This window comes from Euleptes europaea, chromosome 5 (assembly GCF_029931775.1).
Source record: "Euleptes europaea isolate rEulEur1 chromosome 5, rEulEur1.hap1, whole genome shotgun sequence".
In the NCBI taxonomy this organism is placed as follows: Eukaryota; Metazoa; Chordata; class Lepidosauria; order Squamata; family Sphaerodactylidae; genus Euleptes; species Euleptes europaea.
In genome coordinates this window covers 75,109,985-75,131,063 of record NC_079316.1, presented here as the reverse complement: position 1 = coordinate 75,131,063, position 21,079 = coordinate 75,109,985, and the positions used below count along the sequence as shown (strand labels likewise).

The window sequence follows — 21,079 nt, the reverse complement described above, 5'->3', positions numbered from 1 at the left end:
GACATTCAAGAAAGCAGAGTATTGCAATTATAAAATATTTCTGCATCCTTAAAATAAAACAAAGCAGAACAGGTTTTGAAGTTAAAAGAACTGCAAGTGACCCTTACTGCGTTTATCAGCATTTTCTGGTAGACACCTTAACCAAGATTTTCTGACTGTATAATACACAAACTGCATGTAGACCTCAAACCTCTCATTAAAATAATAAATCATATTCAGTCTTTTTATTAATTTGGCACCTTTCTACTAAACACATTTAAAGATGTTTCACAGGAGGTGTTTTCTCATTTGTTCACTCATTTCTTCCTGAGAATCTTGATGATGGTTATCCGGAAATGCATTCCTTTGTAGTTGTTTTAGATATCTTGTTTTCCCCATTCAGCTTCCTGTAGCAATTGTAGTAGAAACAATTGTGCTCTGAACTCGGGTAACACTGTTGTCTCACCTAGGCTGCTTCCATGCATCGTTGTATACTGGGATATTGCTGTGCTATAGCAATAATTCACAACTGGATTCTTCTGCACAGATAAGACAGTCCAGTTGTGGATGATTGCTACAATGCAGTATCCAACTGCCCTGACCTGGATAGCCCCAGCCTGGAAGCTAAGCAGGGTCGGCCCTGGCTAGCATTTGGATGGGAGACCTCCAAGGAATACCAGGGTCGTGATGCGGAGGCAGGCGACGGCAAACCACCTTCGAATGTCTCTTGCCTTGAAAACCCTATGGGGTCACCATAATTCAGCTGAGACTTCATGGCGTGCACACACACAACAATATCCAACAATATGTGAATGCAGCCCATGTTTGGAAGAATGGTTTGGGATGTGACTGGTGACAGCGTGGCATCCCATCTCTCTGTCTTGCTGGCCTGGTCCTGCCCCCAACATTCCTCTCTGCAAATATTAGCTCTGCACTTTTAAATTTTATATAAAAATTTAAAGAATAATTTTTAATGAATTTGTAGTGTAAAAAAGGTGGATAATTACCCTTTCATCATGACTATCTTCCTCAACAAGGCACCAAGATTCGGCCATCTGCATTACTCGGGGGCAGTGTATTGTGGTGTAATCACAGATCCCTGCTAGCACTAGTGCTAAAGGTAAGAGCTGCTTTCCTCAGTCTGGAATTAGTTGAAAGAAGTAGGCATTAAACAAAGAACTAAATCAGAAACAATAAAAAAAACTTAAAATGTGTTGGTAATAAATAAATAATTATTCATAAAGATTCATATTGTCTACTTAGGACAACTGCCTGGTTTCCAGTACATAGATTTCCCATTTTAACTTTTATTGCTAGAAATGGTAGTATAAGAAACGTTACTTTCTGAAGCAGGAATAATGTGGAAAGGGATCTGCCGGTAACAATGTAATAGGTATAGATTTCACCCCTATACTGATACAAAGATATCAGAGCCAACAGGGCATAGTTAGTGGAGGTACTGTGAAAACAAAGATATTTTTGGAACACATCTGGTAAATATGTCTCCAAATATCTATTTGTGCTGTTACTATATGCACATTAGAAATTTTTTAAAACAGTACAATCATAATGAATTTAAATGAAAACCAGATTCAAAAGTGTTAAGGTTAATAAACAGGACTAAATATTCAAGCTAAAACAAGTTATGCCTTTTCTAGGCTTTTGTATTTTTTTCCTGGTTACTTTTGGCAACTGATTGGTTCTCACCCATCATATCCAAGTATTGTAGAAGCCAGGACCATCTGCAAGAAATTATCCAATCTTTAACATCCAGAGGTTTACAGTTATATAATGATGGAGAAAACCACAAACCCCGCGGGATGGCAAATTTTAGAGATACTTTTAAAATGAAATTATCCAGCCTAAATTACAAGACAACCCTCTTGTACTTAAGACAATAACAGCAATCTGGAATTAATTTTTTTGTGATAGGGCAGATCCAATTTGCTTCTTTAACTGTTGATTAAGGAATCAATTCTACAAGGCTGTCCTCTGTAAGTATTTGCTGTTTATTTGTCTGTGGAAAGCTGCTGGAATCCCCTTAAACTGGGACTGCTTGGTAGACGTGGCCATAATGAAGAGCAGTCTGGCAACATTCAGTGCCTCTGATGGGGCTTGTTTGTGTTGAAGGAGTAGTTTGCTTTTTTAGCAGCAAGCTGGGCCTGCAAAATCACAGCCTATCATGCAGATCCAGGGCCAGTGTCAGGATGGAGTATATAAACTGTTTTGTTTACCATGGATAGCCAGAAGTTATATGGAAGCATTGGTTAAAAATTATCAAATTCAGGCTGAAATAACTGCAACTAGATATATACGTCAAAATCCGGTGATTTTTAATAAGAAATACACAAGTTCTCTGACAGGCCACTCTTTCATTCTACTGATTGGAATGACACAAAATTTCACGGGAGTTGTTGGTGGATTGGGCTGTAGCGTAGCATATATGTAATTGTGGAGATATGTTGTTGTCCTTGAATTCTGAAAGCAAGACCTAGGAGTACAAACATTTTAAATTGAGTTCAGACAAATTAGTTATTTCAGTTCCTTTTTTTTAAGGTACCTATTTTCACAATGTAGGCAACTACAGTAATTGATCTAATTTAATTTAATTTCAGTTTCGGTAAGATGTATTCAGTAGTCTATACACCTAAAAGCTTAACTGTGCACAGATTTATGCTGAAAGTAGTATTTGCTAGGATTTGTTTTAGGTTATTTTTCCTATTTAAATATTGTTGTATTATTTCAGCATACCACGGTTCTATAAAATATGGTAGATTACCCTTTATTCATAACAGTAAAGCTTCACAGAAAAGTCACCATTGACAGAGTATGTCTTTTCTTAAGGCTTATTAGACAATCCTATTAAGGATAAGGATAAACTTTGCTTTTTACCAGTATCCACCATGGAAAGGCCCAGGATGCACACATTTACTGTCGTAAGCTGTCTGTAGGTATGGCTTGTTTCCTGAGCCCAGTAGGATTCTGTCTTCTTGTAACTTTAATAAGTACATAGGAAATTTCATTAGTTTGAAATGTAGTAGTTATACTACTTTATACTTTTCACATGTGGTTATTTAAATTAAAAGTTGGCTGTACATAATCCACTGAAATACAATGCAACCAAGGGTAGTTTTGATGCTGTTATAAAGTTTGCTTGTTCAAAATTACTGCTTGATACTTGTGAGTTGCTGTGGCAGCTAAGATTCCCCCCCCCCCCTTTGGTGGCTACTAATTGGTGCTTCTAATTGCATGAAAAGCTGGTGGTCTATCTGTATTATTGTCAGATTTGTGTGGTTACAGTATGGTTGTGAACGGAGTCCACAGTGGATCAGCTTTCGGTACGTTTTGAGTTGCCATACAATAAAGTAGTTAGTGACCACCATGCAGCAATATTCACTTGCAGCATCCATAATATGCATGTAAATGTGGATTTGCCAGACCAGAGACATACAATGGACAGACAGGCAGATATTGCTGGTAAACTGTTACGATAAATAGTTTATGCTAAAGAAAAAATGAGATGGGTATCAAATATTTGCTGTTGACTTATTGCTTGGCAGGAAAGTAGTTCACGGATGCAAATCTATGCATACTCATTTGGGAGTAAGTTCCATGGTGCTGCCAAGGATTTACTTCTGCGTAAACATGCATGGTTTAAGATTGTAAAAAAAAAACCCTCTATGCTCTGCTGTGCAGTAACAGGAGATAATATAATTGGTTCCATGTTCCCAGTGCCACTGTAAGACAATATATCTCATTTCCTTGTTCTAGTGGTGAAGCAGATGTTGACCCCTTCACTGGGACACAGCGATTGGTGGTATTTTCTAGGGAAATTTGGAAATTAACTAATCAAAATCCAAACTGATTGAGGTTTATTCTTTAATAACTTTAAAATGCCAAATCCAGTCTCTGTAATTGAAATAACTGTTATTCTGGTGCCCCATTGCCTGCTTTTCACAGCTGTGTAATGCAAAAGCAGCAAGAAAAGGTAAAGGGACAAGGCTATCTTCAACCACTAAAAAGGATTATCCCGTAGGTGTTTCTATGCACGTAATTTCCACTTTCCACCAATCACTGCTCAGAGGGCTTTTTATTTCTGTAATATAGCATAAGTGGGTCGTCCTCCCCGTCTTTTCTGGTTCTATGCCGGCCTATCTGCTAGGAGGAAATGTCTAGTTTGTACTCTTTGGGGTGGATAAATAGAAGAAGAGAGAGGCAGATGTTCTGCTTGTATGTTCTGGAAAGCAGACACGGGATGGATAGAGGCAAAGGCTAGGCTGTATTATACTAAATCTCCCTTCCACAATAGGTAGGAGAACTGAAAGGAAAGAGGCACGATCTTTTAATTGTACTTTCTAGAATGTAGGATGGCAGGCTGCTGCAGAACAGACTTGGGAAGGGGGTAATAGAGGCAAATGCTTTGTTTTACAAAAAGAAGAGCAAAGTGAAACCAGATGAGATGGTATGGGCCTGTACTGAGGAAAAGATTTCTCTATGTGAGATCAATGAGGATCAAATTTTGAGACCTTTCACTACTTTAAGTCCATATAAAAGTAACTATGCCATTGCCTGATACAAATTCCCTTGTATTCAACTTCTATTAGCTCAAACAGGCAAAAAAGACAGGCAGCCTCCTGTTCACAAGGAAAGAAAGCAAAGGATAGCAGAGTCTTTAAAAATGTTCAGGGAAACATTTTTCTCTCCACCGTGTGTACTGCTGATACATTAGCCTAGCTGACAGCAAAATGCTTCAAGCACCAGTGAGGTGAGATATGGTGCAGAAAGGGTCAGGGTTTGGTCCTCTTGTCTGTGAACTCATTTTTTAAAAATTTAAACATAGACCCACCGTGAGGATCCTAGAACCCCACCCACCATCATCCAGCTTCCAGATCTCCTTAGAATACTAGCTAGGCACTATGCTGGTCAGCTGCTAGAAACCAGTAGTTCAGTCTAAGGAACACTAATTGGTTGAGTGGCAGCAAGGTAGGACAATCCTCATTTAGTTTTCATAGTTACTTCAGGTATGAAATTGAACTGGATTTCTCTCTTTTCCTGAGCAAAGGATTTCAGCATAGAGAGGTACTATTTTTGTCCGTAGACAAAAATATCCAATAACAGTTTTAAACTGAATAATAGAAGTTCAGGTTTTGTATGATGGTGGTCTTTTTCTATTTCTGTGAAGGCTTTCTAGGCACTTTCCCACCCTTATTCACTTGGCCTCTATCTAGGATTTATTAACCAATAAAGGACATTTCTTTCGGTCTCTGATGAAAGTCTCTTCCAATCAAGGGTTAAGGTTGATTAGAACTTTGCGGATCTAACCATCCTCTAAGCATTTCTTCCTCCAAATTAATCATCTCTGCCTCCAATGAAAGAGCCACTTAAGTTGGAGTAAGTTTCCTTAGACTGGAGGAAGACTTCAGACTTGAGTCAAAAGGAAAGGTTGTGTATATATGTGTTAATGAATGAATGAATGAGTGAATAAACTTTGCTCAATGGGCTGGTAGGATAAGGATAGGATCCACCCCAATACAAACATTTCACTTAAACCTGTTTACAAGTGTAGTTGGTATGGTTCTCACTGTTCTATTTTGAAGGCATGGTTGCTTTTCACTTTGAAAAGGGGTTGTCTGGTGCATGATATGCACCAACAAGGGTGGGGAGGGGTTGGGAGTCTATGCATGTTCCAATAAAAATGGGGGCCTTGGGTTGTTAAAATTTGAGAACCACTGTGATATAGTGCAGTGTGTGCATGCGCATGCATGATGTATAAAATCTCACTGCTGATGCTTTCTTACTATCATGCTGGCTCTGAAAAATTCCCTCATCTGGCTTCGTGTCATCTCCTGACTGCTCTGACAATTTAACTAGATTTGCTATGTAGGTCAATATGAGATTTGTAATTTTCACTATTTTTATAAATTAAATTAACAAAGCTTTTTCATGGGACAAAATAGAACGGTGAGTTCTCTGAAATAAGGCTGTCTCCTCTGCAGCAAGGCTTTGCCCCTTTTCCTCTCTACATTCTGTCCCATTGAGGCTAAACATAACACTAATGTGGAATTAACTGGATGGATTGTGGAAAGGAAAACCATGTAGTTTAGACATGCTTTCCAGGATCATGTGGACAAGTCTACAGAGCCATCAGATAAGCATTATATTAAGTTGAAAAACTAATCTGATGCAGAACAAATTTTCAGACTCACCATTTGACAACTTGCATTCTGAAATACTTGGATATGCTTAACTCTGTTCAGTACCTGTTTATATTTTTGTGCTTAGCCAACAGCAGTAATCAAAACTGTGAATATGTCTATTATTGTAGTTGCTTTCTGGAAATACTGCCTTGTACCTGATAAAATATTTGACTTGAATGAAAGAAATACATAATGGATACGCATGTTATTTTAAGAAAATGTCTGCATGGACATAAGGATTGTAAAATGCTAGGCAGCAACAGTACAATCCATTGAGCTGCATGCTCATGGACATATGCCGCTGATATACCTAACAGATTAAAAATTGACTACCTGTTACTTTAAATCCTTCCTCAAGCCAATAACTAAGCTACTCTGATGTAATGGTATTTTCACAAAAATTCCAACTAGTTGCCAGTGTAGATTTCAGCAATAGAATGTTGAGAAACTGTACAGCTTCTATGTCAGAAGTGAAAGGCCAGTGTGGCTGAAAGAGGAAAGACCTTAGCTAGGATTTAGGCACAGGAGTACTTGCATGCTGGTGGCAGGATTGTTGGCTGATGTGCTAGGCAGACTTTAAGACTGTGATCTGGGAAACTAGGCTGGAAAAGCACACTAGGAATAGGAATGCTAACTTCACCTCCAGGCTGCTTTATACGTCAGTAGGGAAGAAAGACAGGCACAATGGAAGTACTGTCTTTTTTCTCTAATGGGACTTAAAGAAGTCTGGGGGTTATTTTCAATCAGGGAATGGTTCAGGGGAAAAAAATAATCTCCATTTCCTAGTGCTGCAGTCCTGAGCTCTTTGGAGGAAGGGTAAGATAAAAATGTACTAAATAAATACATATCAGTCATTCCCATGATACCTTTTTGCAACCCGATTACCTGTTGGAGAATCTGATCATAGATCCTCAATGTCATGTATCATTCGGCCTTCAGAATTAGGTAAGCAAAAGAGGGGGCTGCACCAAAACAAAACGAAGGGGGGGGGAACTACTTGGTGCAAGGGAAGTATATTTAAAAGATTCTGTAACCCCTACATGTTTTGCACAAGCTTCTTTTGGGAGATCTTACTCCACTTCAGAGTAACATTCAAGCAATCAAGTTTTATTAAAATATAATTCCCTTGTACCAATTATTATTATTTTTTGCCTTCAGAATTAGGCAAATTTTTAATTGATTGATTTCTGCTACTTTTAGTACAATGCAGTACAGACTCCTCTGCTTCATATTATGCAGTGAAAGTGAATTCTGTGGTTCTGTAAGGGTTTGTAGAGGGTTCTTTACACTGGTGCTGACTCAAGGTTGTGCTACGTTCAGCAGTTTTGTGGATTTTGTTGGATCAGTACTTTTTTTGAAGATAATATGTGCATGCAGTATGTGTGACGTTTTGCTCTTCTATTTCATCCAAAGCAGCTGGCCCTTTCTCTTTTATCTGGCATTTCTATGGTCTAGCCACTTTTTTCACATGCTGGACCTCACTGGGAAGTATAGGTAGGAGCAGACTGGGGAGTGCTACAAGCCAGCACTTCAGGGGGTGCTGAATGTTAACTCACCCTGTGCTTCATCCCAGCAGTGCAGGAAAAGACGGGCTTTTCTACACATGTTAATTTGTCGCTTATGTGCCTGTATTGCATTGTTTTTTCCCTTTATCACATGTGCTTTGCTCCCTCTAGTGGTTGCTTCGATATTTCATTGCTGCATCAGTTTATCCCAAGCACTTAAAAAATGCAGGGAAGTAAACCAGAGATACAGGTAATGGCAAACCACCTCTGAACATCACTTGCCTCGAAAACCGTATGGGGTTGCCATAAGTTGGCTGTGGATGGCAAAAAAGTAATAAAATATCAAAGCAACCACTAGAGGGGGCAAAGCATATACAGAAAAGGGGGGGGGAAACCCACACAGTATGGGCACACAATGAAAATAAGAAATGCGGAAAAGCCTGACAGCTGGTGAGCTGATACTGATTACCAATGAAGGGTCTTAGCCAAGTGGCCCTTGAGCAGCAGGCAGAGTTGCTGGGGTTTAGCCACCAGCAGATCCCTACTGCAATGGCCCACCAGGAAATTTCCCTGTGAGTTAAATGGCCAAATATGCCCCTGAATATTGGCCCGGATTTACTATATGCTGAGCAATATAGTTTAAACATACTCTAATTAAGTATATCTAAGGCTGTTTTTGATCTTCTTGGAAACTGGGAGGGAGCCGGATCAGTAACATTTAAACTTCGAAAGTCAAAGACATTCCTTATTGGCATAATACATGGTATCATACATTCTGGTTCATGAACATCTCAAACCAGTTACAGGTTGAGTATCCCTTATCTGGAATTCCAAAATCCATAATGCTCCAAATCCTGAAACTTTGACAGAGAGAGCTCTCCCGAGCCCAAGAAGACTTATGGGGAAGAAGACTTAAGGCCCAAGAAGGACAGGGAACCACTTCCGGTACCCCGGCACAGCTTGGCTAAGAGACCAGCTGTGACTCTGGGCCTGCTGCCGGCAGCCCCTTGGAATTCCAGGCTGCAGGAACAAGGCCCTGGGACTGAGGTACGGGCAGGAGCTCTTCCAGCTGCAGGAGGAGGGGGGACCTCAAGTCAAAGGACCTCTACGGAGGCCAAGGAGAGCTCAGCTGAAGCAGGCAGCAGCTGAGATGGGAGGAGAGAGACTGATGCTGGCGGCAGGGAAAGGGAGAGCATGGGAACAGGTGCGGCTCTTAAGGAAATACAGAATATTCCAAAATCTGAAAAAAAATCCCTTTTCTGAAATGCTTCTGGTTGCAAGCATTTCGGATAAGGGATACTCAACCTGTATATAATTAATATAGCAGAATTTATTATAGTTTTTATTTATAAATAAAATAACTGCCTTTCTCCCGAGAATCGCAGGACCCAAGGTTGGTGCCAGTAATAGGACTTTTAAAATACGTCCTAATCTGTATGATCAGGTGTATATAGTACTTTAAATAATGCCAATAGAAGTTTTTAAAATAATAAAAATTCTTTTTCAACCAACATATTTTTTAAATTTGATTCCTATATACGTTTGTTTAATAATAAACATACAACTACTGAATACTCTTTTCATGCTTGAGATGCTTACTTTTTAATCATCTGGGTACATATTGATTTAATATTTCAGTTCAATTTTTTTTAACAGTTCTTCCAGCAGGAAAATATTTTGTCCTCATAATTTTTGAGGAGATTTTACCCCACCCTGAAAGCTTTCACTAGTACAGTATTGAGCTGTTGGTAGGGATATACTTTACGTTTACACATTTCAGTAGAAATTATGGTGCAAGGTATAGGTTGCATGTCAGTGTTTAGAGTCTTGTTTTCAAAAAGTGGCTATTAGTATTGTTGGAATGGTTTTATTCACAGAAAGGTATTTGCTCAGTTTGTTGCTGCGCTTTATTTGGCCTCTGTACCAAGTATTAAGGGAACAAATGAACACACCAAAAAGTGAATATCTCTGTACTCCCTAGGAAGATACATTAGGTAGGTAATGTGACACAGATGTATTATATAATAAAAAGTATTGTATTGTATATCTTTTGCAGGCACTGAGAGTTTGTTCCCCCCCATTCTGTTTTGTAATAAAAGGATACTAGTTTTCCCAGCCACTAATATAGAGGGTGGCTAGTACATTGTAATAGTGTATTTTTAAGTTTAAAAGTATCATCTGCACACTTTTTAATTTTTTTTTGCTGTCACGTCACAGCTGACTTATGGTGACCCCATAGGGTTTTCAAGGTCCCCATCCAAATATTAGCCAAGGTGAGGGCTCAAAGTGTGTGACTGGCCCAAGGTCACCCAGCAAGCTTCCATCGCGCGAGTGGGGATTTAAACCTGGACTTCCCAAATCCTAGTCCTACACCTTAACCACTACGCTACGGTGGCTCCCATTTTAATTGGCTACCCACAATTGTATATAATGCCATTTTAAATGTATTTTACATGTGAGAACGTTGTATATTCAATCAGGATGGGAGTTGTGTGTGAACTGTTTAATGTATGTTGTTTATTCTGCTTTTTCTTTCTGATTATAAATTGCCATGTTTGGAATATTGCACAGATCTAAATATACAGTACAAAGTCACAAGGAAGTTGAAAGTACATTCATAAATATTTGGCATTTGGTAAAATTTGGTAAAATGGGGGTGGCGGAAGAAAACATGTAGGGTGGCTCAGAGGTTCAAAGAGGCTTTGAAAAATAGACTGGGGATAATTGGGTTATCAGATGCAGACACTGCAGGGAATTGAACATTATCTCTTCTTAGTGCTAGGACTACTGGGTCACTTCCTTAACTCTACAGCTTCATTCTCTGTCAGCCTGACGAAATCCAGATGACTCTGAAAGGAGCATTTACTGGTTACCGCCCCAAAAGTCCTCCCTTTCCCATCCTTCAACAGGTTGATTTTATGAGCCATGACTTCACTAAATAAGGATGTTTTTTTCTTGCCTTGAATCTCCCCGTTGATTCAGCTGCCTTTAATTGATTGGAACACAGGCCTGATTCTTGGATTCAAGTGAGTCTTCCCTTTCCTTCAACTGCTGTTATTCATTTCTATTAGACAACATCTAACAAAGATATTGACTTGCACTTTGACACTGGAACTGCTACTGTGTTTGATTGTAACGTCAATCCAAAAATATGTTCAGAGTAGGTATAAAACATTTAATTGTGTAGCTGTATAGCTATTTTCTGCACTACTTTTTATTATATAACTCTGATAGTATACTTCAGTTTTTTTCCATGGAGAGCTAACAGTAAAAGAATTCACTGAATTGAGTACAGAAGAAAGATAATTGGGCAATTTGAGGGTGCTTGATAAATTAGTAGCCTAATTTCTTTCTTACCAGAAAAGCATTATTTATATAGTGCCATCAATTCTGCTGAGCACACAGCTGTTTTGAAAAGGTTGCTGTATGTCAGTCCAAGTAGGGTAGTTTATGTGATCTGGAATGTGTTACTACATCATGGGTTGTCGTTTCTTTATCTTTATTCAGTTTTCTGTTGGACAGTTGCTTCAGTGGATCCACAGACCAAAACTTCTTTCTCCATAGATATCCCTGGACCTGAGAAAATATTTTACTATGTTTTAGTGAGAGACTTGTGATTTATACTGTGAGTTGGATCCAGTGCAAAATTTCTACTTGTGCAAGAGCCCTTTTCCTACTTGTGCAAGCACCCTTGCACAAGCGCTTTTGCACAAGTGAAAAAGCAAGAAAAGACCACAGTAGCTGGTTGCACTAAGTCAAACGTATTGCACAAGATATAGCGGAACCAATCCCAGAGTTTTACAAATGAACCTAGCAACTTATTCATTTTTATAATGGATCCCTGAGGTATAATATTGGAGAGGGAGGAGATTGTTGTACAAGGTCATGTATGTGTATATCATTAAGCATGAGCAAACTATGATGGGAGTGCGATCCCTTCCGCAACAAAAACTATACTAAGTAGGGGCTATTCCGCACATGTGGATTTTGTCGGTATTGGCTCCAAACTATTTTGACTTTCCCCCCTTTTTTGCCCTCTAAAGAAGTAGCTTTGATTTTCCCCTCAGCTTTTCTCCAACTTTTTTACAAGCATTTTTATTGTGAGATTTTTCCTAAAGTCGATTATGAGTCGGCTTCACCCAACATGCGGAAATGCTCCGTTCATGTTTTTTTCTGCCTCTCATTGATATCCAACCATGCCCACATACAACCTCCCCAGTTGATTCCATGCCCTCCCCACTTCCTCTGACCTGGGGGTTCCTGGCTCCTTCAAAAAAATTTAAACATGCAAGATTAGCCATCAAACACTGAGGTATCTGCCTGCACACAGTGAGGCTCTTCTGGCCAGCCTCCCTGCTATGAAACTGATTAGAAAGCCATGTTACCATGAAACTGACCAGAAGTTGGTAGTGAAAAAATGCCTGTGCTATCTCCCCTGCGATCCGGTCAGTTTCATGGTTGCATAGCTTTCTGATCAGTTTTTTTTAAATGGCAATAAAATATCACTATCTCATTGGAGCATTGAAGCAATAGTCTTAGCAGGTGCTCTGATTTCCCAGCTTTCATTTGTTTTTTAAAAGTAAGTCTCTTCTTCCCTCACAGAGATAAAAGGAAAAAGGCATGTCTCTGTGAGGGAAGAGACTAGAGACTTACTTTGCTTTTTAAATGTAAGCTGGGAATTCCAATAACCTGCTAAGACTGTTGCTTCAATTCTCCAGTGATCTAGTGACATTTCATTGCCATTTTTTTAAAAAAATGAACAGAAATTACTCTTCTTTAGGATTGGGGGGAGGAGACGCCTATCCTTCACATACTATTTCAGATGGCACTAGTTAATGCTGGCTCAGGAACCATGTTCTTTAGCATTCTGTTCCCTGACTCTTCCACATATGCGTTTGCCTTCCCCTCAGTATTGTATTGCTAAACTTGTCCCCTAAAAACAAAAACAAAAATGGTGGTGGGGAAGCCACTTGCACTGGCTGCTCTGTAGGGAGGCTGCTTTTACTAATTGCTACTACTTGTTGAAAGAGTTTTGCTTCACGTATTATTTTAAATGGCTCTGGTTAATGCAAGGTTGGGAGCCATTATGTTGAACTTTCTCTTATCCTACTGTACCACATGAGCGCTGATGGTCCAATGTAAACAGAATTGCCAATGCCAACTCTTTTTGGTGGAGGAAGAGAAGGAGAAGAAGAGTTGGTTTTTATATGCCGACTTTCTGGTGGAAGAATCAAACTGGCTTATGATCACCTTCCCTTCCCCTCCCAACAATCGATGCCCTGTGAGGTAGGTGGAGCTGAGAGAGCTCTAAGAGCTATGACTAGCCCAAGGTCACCCAGCTGGCTTCATGTGTAGGAGTGGGGAAACCAACCTGGTTCACCAGATTAGAGTCCGCCGCTCTTGTGGAGGAGTGGGGAATCAAACCTGGTTCTCCAGATCAGAGTCCACCGTTCTTAACCACTATACCATGCTGGCTCTCAATGTGGAGCATTTCTGCACAGTAGCACTCCATGTGCAAAAAATAAAAAATGGGGGTTGGGGCTGTGATGCCACTAATGATGCCACCGGTGACACCCAGCACCCTTGCTAAATATTGCTGTTTAGCCATGTGTGGTAGAAAGACACTGACTCTACAATGGGAGGGATTCAGAGGAAAAGGCATGTGTGCAGAATAATTTTCTCAAGCCAGTTTCAATGCTTGCAGATCGAATGCCGAGAAAATCAGGACTAAATTGTGCATGTGGAATATCCCTAGATTTCTTCTCCCATTTGCACATCACTGGATCCAATTTTATACGATTTCTTGTCCTTGATATACTTACAGTGCAATCCTGTGCAAACTTACTCTTCTCTAAGTGTACTGAAATCATAGAGTGGAGTAACTCTGCATAAAACTGCACTGTCCGTGACCCTGACATTTATCTCTTACCTGTATTATTGAAAATGAAGCTGTCATGTTAAAATGAACATACTTTTATACTATGAAGTGTTTTTAAAAGGTGTAACGTAGATCATGATAAGTCTTGCTGACTGTATAGTTAGTAGTTGATAGTTTTCTATGTTTAGTAGTAAATATTTCAACATTTTCCTAGAAAGGACCTGGTAGTCTCAGTCCAGTACTTTATTTCCATATTACCAAAGTTATTGCCAACCTGGGCAGCAACTGAAACACTAGAGGTGTGTTCTCTTTAGACATACTATAAAGTTTACATGCTCTGGGGATGTATTAAAGACTTCACAATTAACAATGCTCCAAATCATTTGTTTTGCTACCTGCACACTTAAAAAATTGTATATATTTGGTGCTCATTACAGCAGGGAACAAATCTGGCAACAAATGTTTGTACTGCAAAAATTCATAACGCAATTCCTCTTGTATTGTACCAGTGCAGCCCATTAACTTCACGTCTGACATATGCCTGTACAAAGTTGGTTATAATGCTATAATGTATTATAGTGCTTGAATGACAGAAAATGTTCATGATTACAGGTTTGATTTTTAGACTATGGTTGGGATGCAGAGAGGTTTTCTGGCTAGCCTTCTCACTGCAGCTGCTAGCCTCCTCCTGGAGGTGCTTCTGGAGGTTGGGAAACCTTCAACAATATCTGCTGTAGCATGGAATGATAGCTAAAAAGTAAGTTGCAGTTCCTCACCGTGCTTGAATACATTTAGCAAATTTAGTGGGCATTTCCAAGAAATATATATACCGGTATTTGGAACCAAAAAATTACCAGAATGGCTCAAGTTTTTTTTTTTTTTTTAAAGTCGCCTCCATGACTACTTATGGAGACATTTTAATTGAATTCTTCAGAGCACTTTCAAATAATATATTTGAAATAGTATAGTAGCAATGTACAATTAGTTTCATACCCACTGTGAATCTGTCACATTTATGAAATCGTGGTGGTTGTCAGGAAGCTTCTTTTCCACTTTCTGTGCTAAGTCACAGTTCAGTACATGTACGGTGATTTCCAAACTATATACCAGGGCATACTCTTGCGTTGTGAAACCATCACTAATGTGTTACAAGAACTCAATGAATTAAATAATATGGGGATATCTATAGAAGAGCCTGCCCACTGTTTCTCTGCATGAGTCACTGCTATTGCCTCGTCTCCTTCCAATTAACTTTTGTGGAAGGAATTCTGCTGCGTGTCTGCATTGGATGTGATTGGATTTTTCAGTCAGCATGGTGTAGTGGCGAGGAGCGGTGGACTCTGACCTGGAGAACCGGGTTTGATTCCCCACTCCTCCACATTAGCGGCGGACTCTAATCTGGTGAACCAGGTTGGTTTCCCCACTCCTACACATGAAGCCAGCTGGGTGACCTTGGACTAGTCACAGTTCTCTTAGAGCTCCCTCAGCCTCGCCTACTTCACAAGGTGTCTTTTGTGGGGAGAGGAAGGAGATTGTCAGCTGCTTTGCTTCTCCTTAAAAGGTAAAGAAAATTGGCATATAAAAACAACTCTTCAGTTCTGATTCAGAGATGGGGCCAAATTGATAGCCTTTACTGGACGCTCAATTTTGCCTTCCAATCAGGAGGCAGTTACAGAACAGTGGCATAGTTTGAGGGATTTTCTTAATTTTATTTATTTTAAAAAACCCCACCCTTTGAGTTGAAGGAAGAGTGAACTGTGTCCGATTTTACCTCAGAAAATAATTTGGCTCAGCTATCAGATGTGCAGGATAAGTTTGGGAAACTATTCTGTACACAATCCAAAACAAATGCTCCTCATTTTCTTCTTCACTGAAATGGTGTAGTTATGCCAAATTTGATTTATTTTTTAAAAAACGTGGAAAATACTGGAGCTAGGGAAGGGGACTGAAAAGAAACCATCTGTTTGATTCACAGAACCTATGTCATAGTTTGAATCCATTGACCAGAATGAACAAAACCTCTCCACGCGTGTAGGGGAGGGTGGTGATTTTTTCTTTGTTTGCTCCGGAGTCATTTTAACCTTTGGGGCAGAGCTTTTCAGGCGGATCTGAAGGGTGGGGGGAAGAGACAGACGCCTTTTTTCAAACATGTAACATCATGCATAGAAGTTTGAAGCCTGGCTGTTTTTTTCTAGAGGCAAATATGCCCCATTCCACTAGGTCTAAATATATTGTTTATGGAAGATTAATGCAATCTAGTCAATACTAAGAACTTTTAAGTTCCTGTTTATTTCATTGAAAAAGTTAAGTGCATACATAATGATTAAAATCAATGGGATGTAACACTGCTTTTGCATGGGGAGGAACCATGGCTCAATGGTAGAGCGTCTGCTTAACATGCGGAAGGTCCCAGGTTCAATCCCTGGCATCTCCAGTTAAAAGGAACAGGTAGGAGGTGATGTGAAAGACCTCTACCTGAGACTATTGAGAGCCACTGCCAGTCTGAGTAGACAATACTGGCCTTGATGGACCAATGGTCTAAATCAGTGGTTCCCAAACTTTTCAGGCCACCGCCCCCTTGGTTCCACAAACTCAACCCCTGTGCCCCTACCCTATCCAACAACACAGTAGAAGGGGCCCACCTCTAGTGCGCCCCCTGCTGCCCCCTTGCCTCTTAGTGCCCCCCAGGTAATCCCACAGTCCCCCAGGGGGGTACTGCACACTTTGGGGACCACTGGTCTAAATCTATATAAGGCAGCTTCATGTGTTCATGTGCTTTGGCTGGAATGTAATTTTTAACATCTAAGTAGATGCTTCAAATTTAGACTACAGATCTTTTTTTTTTTTTTTTTTAGTAAAGTGGAACTTTCCCCTATATTTTTAAAATCTGTTCACTAATGGCTATACTATGCTGAAAGTTTCCTGAATTCTGATTATGAGGGAGACTGGGGGAGGGGGAATAAAGGTCAAAAGAGCATTACTAAGCAGTTAGTCATAACATCACAAAATGCATTGCTATCCACTTACTGCATATTCAGTGTTTAGCATGAGTTGGTTGCTTATTCCTGCTTGGTAAATTAGCACTATTCCACCCTACATCTCCTTATTTCTGAAGAGTTATTATACAAAGTCTCATTTTAAAAAGGTCAGGCCCCCACATGATGATTTGTTGTTCATGAATCTACTTTCGTGCCAATTTGCGTGTGCATGTGCAATCAGAAGTGACTTGGAGTGAGTGAGATAATAATCATCTGCCGCTGATATGAAGACTTCCTCTATCCGGCTACCATGAATCAGGCTGATTCCAAGTGAATGAGATTTTAATCACCTGTCACTGCTGCCAGCATTTTCTCTATATTTATGATAATTTTTTTTGTCTTTTTATTGAAATCAGTGTTGACTGAATCAAGTAATCCTGATTAGCAATCTCACTGTATCCAGTCAAGAGTGAAATGCATCAGAGCATTACTGGTACACTGAACATACTGAGATTGGAAAGTAAAGAAATGGAAAGGAAAAGAAAAGGGCAAAATATGTGTGTCTTAATTATATTAAGAAGAGCTAGGATGCTAGAACACTCTGTTATTTTTGATTGTTCTAAAATCAAGCCAGTTTAACCAATCATAACATATCCAATGTTATTTTAAGTACTTTAGCCAGTTTATTCATTCTGTTTGACTTTCTAGGTAATTTTTACTTATTAATGAGTGCTTCCTCTGCTTTGCTTTACACTATAGTAGTCCCAAAGACACTGCTAGAAGATACATTTTGATATATGAATTAGGGAAGCAGAGAACATTTGTCTGAAAAAAGAGTACACCACTTCCCAGTTTTCCTAGTCTGAAGAGGGCTTTTTTTCTCTTTCATATAAATGTATATCAAAAGATTGTAACAAAAAAGTTCCAGGGTTCACGAACCGGGATTTTATTTTTATCTTGGGAGTTCATCATAGCTGTTTAACATTTATCCACGCTTTAGTCTCAGCAAGTTTGTTACCATATTGCATTAGAGAACCACAGTCAATTGATTAAGTCTAGAGAAGTAAGATGTGGAGGTGACAAAAAAAGACCCTTGAAAGCACTTCTGTAGCTTTGAAAAAGATGGTGCTGATTGATCATTAAGTGGCACGATCAGATCTCTAGCAGAGTTTGTGAGAGTACAAAGATCTTCATGGAGTTCAGTTGGTAAGGAGAGGCAAACCGGTTGTAAAATGATGAAGGGAATACCAGTTACTAGTGTTCATGGTTAAAACTATTAAAATTGTTTGGTCAAAGCCCTGATTATGACCTCCCTCCAATGTTAAATGGCTATTTCAGATGTGATCGTAAGTGCTCTGGTTTCTGTTTCAGTCTTCCTTTCATCTCCCAAGTTCTTACTGGTATTTTCTAATAGAGCATTCTTAATTGTCTGCATATAAAAAAAGATATAATTCTGAATAATCAGTGTTCCAGATAATGAAAAGAATTTCCCCTCTGCTTCAGATACCATGAACTAGGAACAATTGGAGCTTGTATTATGAAGGCTGAAATGTATTATTTAGTGCTTGGCACTGTAGTGTATGGAGAGGAAGACACAATTTTTGCCTGAGGGGCTTATCATCTAAATTAGACTGAAGACAGTTAGGAAATGCTCTAAACAACAACAACACCAGTAGCTGCAATGATTGTTGGCTTTCTTCTTTAAGAAAACAAACAAAAACCTATACATCAAAAAGAATATTTATTAAAAAGGGGACTTTCAAATGTGGTGAGCTTTTCCAAGGAGGCTTAGGACTCCGCTGGTGTAACTAAGGGCTGATTCACATGTAATACTTTTGTTACGTAGGTGTCCTCGGGTCTCAGAAAAATGCATACATTCATTTATTTTTACAGAATTACAAAAAAAATATAAACACACGGCTCTGTAATAAACTGTTGACCAAACTAAGAAACAAAACAGTTTACCATTAAAAACCATTAAAACTGAGATTTAATTAAAAGACATATATTTGGTCACTAGGTATTTATGTAGTGGGCCTAATACTTTAGTAATCCAGAAATGACCATTTTTCAACTGGTGTATATGAACATATAGAGCCCGTGGTGCAGAGTGGTAAGCTGCAGTACTGCAGTCCAAGCTCTGCTCACTACCTGAGTTCAATCCCAATGGAAGTCGGTTTCAGGTAGCCGGCTCAAGGTTGACTCAGCCTTCCATCCTTCCGAGGTCGGTAAAATGAGTACCCAGCTTGCTGGAGGTAAAGGGTAGATGACTGGGGAAGGCACTGGCAAACCACCCCATAAACAAAGTCTGCCTAGTAAACATCGGGATGTGACGTCACCCCATGGGTCAGGAATGACCCAGTGCTTGCACAGGGGACCTTTACCATATATGAACATATATGATTTTTCTCTAATGAAAACAAGTTTAAAGAGGAATTTGTATCTAATGTGTCATGCCCCAAAACAGCAATTAAAACTCTAAAAAAAATTCTGTTTGTTCACAATGGGCTAAGAGAAAGACTGAATGAGATTTTGAATCTTACACCAATTAATCTGTACTCTTGACTTTTGTGAAAGTTACCTAGATTTTCCAGTGCTTACTTATGAATTGTACAACTTAGATTTTCACAAGATAGATTATATTCCTCTGACACCAGTGGGAGGCAGACTCAGTTACAAAATTGATTACAACAGCTAGATACAAATCCAGAGGCTCATTAGAGACCAACAAGAATTTTGGTGTATAAGCTTTAAAGAGTCAAAGCTGCCTTTGTCAGACAGAAGTTGGAATGGAGATACCTGAATCCTTTATCCCAGTCAGAAGGTGGTAGGGGTGTTGCAGAGAAGGAACTCAGGATGCAGATGTACAATGCTCATCATAATCAGCTTGATTAGAGCAGAGTGCATTGTGCCTCTCCATCCCTAGTTCCTTCTTTACAAATCCCCTCCCATGTTCTGACTGAGATATAAGAACTCAGAGATCTCCATTCCCGCCTATAGTTGATGAAGGAAGCTTTGAATCTTGTACACTTATACCCCAACATTCTTGTTGGTATCTATGGTGCTATTGGACTCGTATCTAGCTATTCTACTGCAGACCAATGTGGCTACTGTCAACAATTGATTAATTACCTCTTGGAATACCATGTCCTTTCTTGTGGCCTCTGGATGAGTAGTTTCAAAGCAGCAAACACTCTGTTTTCGCCATCAGTTCCTGTATGCATGTAGCATAAAACATCTCCATTTATGAAGGAGAAAACAGTTGATTCTCCTAGGGGCCGCACCCAGTCTATTATGGACAAATGGCTCCAGAGCAAGGAATAACCAGAAAAACGACCATGTTACAATGCTGATAAAGACCATAACAATCATATAGTATAATTAGGAAAACTCAAAGTGGATGTGATTGAATACAGATGAGAGCACATTATTGTGCCTGCTCTGTTGTGGTGATGGTAGCAAAGAAAGGTCAGCAGTGCCATCCAGCAGAGCTTTTCTGAGTTGTGAAGGGGTTCCTAAAAATGTAGACCCAGAAAACATGCAGGCCTGCTGTGATGCTTTTACAATGCATTTTGCAGATAAAATCACTTGCATATGCTGTGACTTAGATTCCACAGTTGGTGCAATTAATCTCAGCATGGCATTGGAGTGCACTCTGGTCCTAGTTGTATGGATGACTTTCAATTTGTGAGGACTGATGAAGAGGGCAAGCTGCTCAGAGGTGTGTGGCCCACTGCAACTAGATTTGACCCTTTCCTTTTGTTGAGCAAGGCTGGGTTGGTTGAATGGATCCGGGAAGTAATAAAGTTCTCTCTCAGTAGGGTATATTTCTGGCCACCTTGAAAAAGGCGGTTGTGTGACCCCTCCTGAAGAAGGCATCCATGGACCCCACTGACCAGAACAATTACTACCTGGTGGCCAACACTGCATTTTTGGGCAAGGTTCTTGAGCAAGGTGGTGGCTGGGCACCTTCAGGCATTCTTGAAGGAGATGGATTATCTAGACCCATTTCAATCTGGATTCAATATTGGGTTTGGGATGGAAGTGGCCTTGGTCACCTTGACAGATGATTTTCACTGGGAGAGTGACAGAGGGAGTGAGTTCCTGTTGATTTTGTTAGACTTTTCTGCAACATTCCGTGCCATTGACCATAGTATCCTTCTGAAGAGACTTGCTGAGTTGGGAGTGGAGGGAGTACTGTGCTTTGGTGGTTCCTCCCTCACTTGACTAGCCAATTACAGAAGGTGGTGCTGGGGGATTGCTGTTCAACCCCATGGCCTTTATGCTATGGAGTCCTGCAGGGTTCAGTCTTGTCCCCCATTCTGTTTAATATGTGCTCGGTATAGGATAGCACTGTACAAAATGATTCGCAAAGTTACTTGACCAAATTAATAGCGACTGTGGTCTATGCTACTGTGTATAGTTTTCTGAAATGTGGATCCTACTATGTAATCTTGCATCATTTTATGCGTCTTGTTTACACCTGTGCTTTGCATCAATTCTGTTTTTTCGATTTCTGTTTAGTTCTACAACCCAAATCCT

At 39.7% G+C, this 21,079-nt stretch overlaps 1 protein-coding gene and 1 non-coding gene across 9 annotated transcripts in view; both read left to right on the top strand.

Annotated features, from left to right (window-relative positions):
- Nucleotides 1–21,079, top strand: part of EBF3 (EBF transcription factor 3) — a 202,696-nt gene that overhangs the window by 25,249 nt on the left and 156,368 nt on the right. The window lies entirely within an intron of this gene.
- Nucleotides 15,922–15,993, top strand: TRNAV-AAC (transfer RNA valine (anticodon AAC)). Its single transcript has one exon. It is a non-coding gene; the product is annotated as a tRNA-Val (tRNA).